We start from the raw sequence: 4663 nt of genomic DNA, 5'->3' as shown, positions 1-4663 counted from the left end.
TAGTGAAGTTGAGAGATGCTTTGGAGAAATATTTTTCTAACTCATATTTATTGCTATGTAAGGATTAGGTTTCCAAGAAATGCAAAACATAAAACTTTTAAGCAGGAAGAGAAATCTGGAGTTAACATTATAAATCTACCAAGCTACTTTGTATCTTTGAAGCTATCTTTGCTCAAATTATTCATTTCAGAGTGTGAATGTAAAATACTGAATAAAAGTTAATACAGTTATTGTTCCCATATAATACCTATTTATTTCAGCTGTAGAGTTTTGACTTTTCTGTGTGTCTGATAGAATGTTTTTGTCATAATAAGGGCTTTTTTTCCTGCTATTTGTTTGTATAATTTATTTTACACGAAAGAGAAGATGTCATCTTATCATTCCTACTGTGTTAATTTGTATTATATGGCATAAGCATACTACTCATTTATGTTCTGATATTATTTACTTGATTCTGCTACTTTCTTTTCCCTATTTGGTACAGATGAGCCCATAAGGAGCAGGGATTCTCCTCTGATTCTCCTTGTTATACAACTTACGTGGGCAATTTCTCCATGTGGTAAAGGCCTATTGCATTTTGGAACTATGCTATTTGGTGGAATTTATATGAGAAAGTTCACTTAAGTCTCAAACCATATTCCATCCAACATTTACGTTTTTACAAGTGAAAATGATTTCCATTTGCCATTCCTACCTTTTCCCCCTTAATTTTGTGTGGAAAAAGAAGACATTCTTTATTTGATTCATTTAGAGACAACTTTTAAATTTTGTCATTTCGATGATCTCAGTGCTGTGCTGGCTTGTATTTCACTGATTTCTGGAGTGACAAGTATCTCTTCACTTTTTCTATTTCCTTTTTCTCCCCCTACTTCCCCACCCCGAGACAGTCTCACTATGTCACCCAGTCTGGAATGCAATGGCATGACCTTGGCTCACTGCAACCTCTATCTCTCCAGTTTAAGCAATTATCCTACCTCAGTCTCCCAAGCAGCTAGGATTATAGGTGTGCACCACCATGCCCTGCTAATTTTTGTATTTTTAGTAGAGATAGTGTTTCACCATGTTGGCCAGGCTGGTCTCCAACTCTTGACCTTGTGATCCTCTTGCCTCAGCCTCCCAAAGTGCTGGGGTTACCAGTGTGAGCCACTGTGCCTGGCCCTCTTTCTTTTTTTCTTTCTTTTTTTTTTTTTTTTTTTTTTTTTTTTTGGTAATTTTGGATTGGTTTTCTGTGTCTTAGTATTTTCAGGTGCTACAACAAATGACCATAAGCTGGGCAGCCTAAACAACAAAGTTAGTTCTCATGGTTCTGTAAGCTGGAAGTGTGAGATTAGGGTGATCATGTGGTTGGTTTCTTGGTGAGGGCACTCTTCCTGGTTTGTACTCAAATGGCCTTTCCTTGATATGTTTAGATGAGAGAGAGAGAGAGAGAGAGAGAGACAGAGTGAGAGAAAGTGAAGAGACAGAGAGAGTGGGGATAGGGGGAGAGAGATATCTACTGACTTAAAAAAAAATAAAGCATTAATTTCATTTAGGGGACCTAACTACTCTTGTTACCTCCCAAAGGGCCCAATTCCTTTGACATCACATTGACAGGGCTTTCAACCTATCAATTTTGAGACATGAACATTCCTTCAGTCTGTAGCATTCTGAAAATCAACTATTCTAACTTCTACATTTTTTTCTATCATTGTCTCTTCATGAACTGCATGAAATTCTTGTGTATAAGAATTATTTTTCATGACAGCTGGGTGCAGTGGCTCATGCCTGTAATCCCAGCACCTACAGAGGCCAAGGTTGGCAGATCTCTTGAGTCAAGGAGTTCAAGACCAGTCTGGGCAACATGTCAAAATGGCATTTCTACTAAAAATACAAAAAATTAGGTAAAACTGGTGGCGCATGCCTTAGTCCCAGGTACTGGAGAGGCTGAGGTGGGAGGATCTCTTGAGCCCAGAAGGTCAAGTCTTCAGTGAGCCTAGATCATGCCACTGCACTCCAGCCTAAGTGAGAGAATGAGACATTGTCTCAAAAGGATATATGTATTTTTTTCAGTATATGTTACACATTCAAACTATAAATGTTCTTAATGAATTAATTTTAACTTTCCCTTCCCTCTTCCTGAAAAACAATTCTTAATTTTCACTAAGTTCAGCAAATATTTACCTTAGACTTTGTTTTGTTTTGTATTATTTAGTAAGTCCTTCACATTCTACCCATTCACAAAGATATATTTCCATGTTTTCTTTATTTGATTATTCTTTTAAAGTTTATAGCTTGCTTTTCCTTTATGTATATAAATCATATGGATTAACTTTTCTGTGTAATGTTTATAAAGGGAGTTATGATATAGTTTTATTATTTTATATATGCCATTATCTCCAATGTCATTTATTAAACATGCCATTTCTCCATTGATTTGTGATACCTTTATCATACTTTATATTTCTATGCAGATAAATCTGACTTTTTTTTATATCCCATTATTCTTACTGTCTTTTATCCACAAGCACATTTTGTTTGGTTTTAATTTTTCACTTTTTATAACAAAATTCTTATCTGACATAATTTTTATGTGCTTTTTTCTCCAAAGTTATTTACCTATTAATGAACATGTAGTATTTTATATAAATCATAGGATGTGGTTTTATATATGTATATGTTTTTCATAATCTAGCTATTTTTATTTAGATTGATTTTCATAAGTAAGTTAAGCTGTAGAGAACTGAACATGAACATAGTTGATGATGTCTGTTTTAATAAGTGTGTTTTCCCCAAAGGCAAAGGAGTAATTGGCATGTGGTAAGCACTGAATATATGTTGAACTGTCTAATACATTTGTTTTTCACATTTTAGCTTTTACTTTTTACGTTTACTCAGGCCATATATTTTGTTAATAAATTTCATTTTTTTTTAAAAGATCTTGAAGAGTTAAATAAAAAAAAATCATAGATTTTTATGAAAATATAAACATTGCTATTTTCTAACATAAGTTCTAGTGTGATATTATATTAGAAAACAACAGTATACTTTATTCATTGATCTTGTATTTTACAGCATTGTTGATAGTTTATCAATTATTGAGTTTGCTATTTTTCTGGCATTTTCTTCTTCAGTCCTTATTTCTCTTATTTCTTTTCTTTGGCTAGAGATTTTTGGTACTGTTGATAATTGGTGACTTTCTTTTAAAAAATGTTTAGGGAAATATGTCTACAATTAAATATAATGTCTACATAGGCTCTCTTTGCTTTGTTGTTCTTTTTCTCTTCTTCTCTTTCTTCATTTTTTACTTTATTAAATGAAATAAATTTTCTTGTATTTCAACTTGTTATTCTAGCCCATAAAAGGAAATATACTTTTTAAGATGTTTTTCTTTTAGTTCATTAATATAAATTGTGTTGACAGAGTTTCTATGCTACATCTGTCTTGGCATTTCTTTTTTTTTGTCTTTTGTTGTTGTTGTTGTTTTGTTTTATTTTGTTTTTGTTTGTTTGTCTTGTGTTCTTGCCTTTCTGTGATACATTTTTCTTGATCGTTATCTAGCTTATCATTATATAAATAGATTATAATTAATAATAGATTGATCGTTATTATTAGCTTGTATTTTAGCCAATTACACACATTGTATTGCTTTACTTTTATGTGTGAACAGGACTTTTATTTTATTTTGTACACTCTCAATGTGTGCATTTGAAGCTTAGATTTTAATAGACACTAAAAATGAAATGGAGAGTTTCTTCTTTATTTTTATTATAAAATATACAATAGAGATTTTACTGTTTCTTCAAATTTCACACAAGTTGATTACTAGCTCTGACTAATGTGGGGATATTTAAGAAAATTTAATTATACATAAATTTTTCTATTTATTGTTAATCAATTTTTTTCTTACACTATTTTGCAAGTTAATGTTTTTCTAGAAATGTACACTTTATCTAGGTTTTCTAATTTATAGATATGTAGTAGTTTATAAAATAATTATATTTGAAATGCATATTTGTACTTGGTGTTTTATTCTTTGTCACTTCATATTTTAGTTTTTTCACAATCCCTTTTTGCTTTTTCAGTCTTGTCATGAAAAATGTTTTATTCATTCATTCAAATGTCATTTTTCATTTACTAACCCTCTCCACTGTTGTTTTATATTTCATTGATTTATGATCTTACTTCTTGTTTCATAGTGTTGACACTGCTTCCTTTTTCATAGTTTTTGAGTGAAGTATTTGTCTTATTGTTACCTTTTTTTCTTTTTTTTTGGAGATGGAGTCTCGCTCTGTTGCCCAGACAGTGGCACAATCTTGGCTCCCTGCAACCTCCACCTCCAGGGTTCAAGGGATTCTCCTGCCTCAGCCTCTCATGTAGCTGTGATTACAGGCATCTGTCACCACGCCTGGCTAATTTTTTTGTATTTTAGTAGAGATAGGGTTTCACCATGTTTCCCAGGCTGGTCTCGAACTCCTGACCTCCTGATCTGCCTGCCTCAGCCTCCCAAAGTGCTAGGATTAAAGGCGTAAGCCACCACATCTGGCCATCTTTTTTTCTATGTTTTTTTCCAAATATTCCATTTGCAATAGAAGGCATTCTATCTTTGTCCACCATATTATCAGCAAGTTTTGATAAATATGTCTTGATATGAAATATGTGGTCATAAAATTGCAAGGTACCTATT

The sequence above is a fragment of the Callithrix jacchus genome, chromosome 16, assembly GCF_049354715.1.
Source record: "Callithrix jacchus isolate 240 chromosome 16, calJac240_pri, whole genome shotgun sequence".
In the NCBI taxonomy this organism is placed as follows: Eukaryota; Metazoa; Chordata; class Mammalia; order Primates; family Cebidae; genus Callithrix; species Callithrix jacchus.
Note: the sequence above shows the minus strand (reverse complement) of the source record.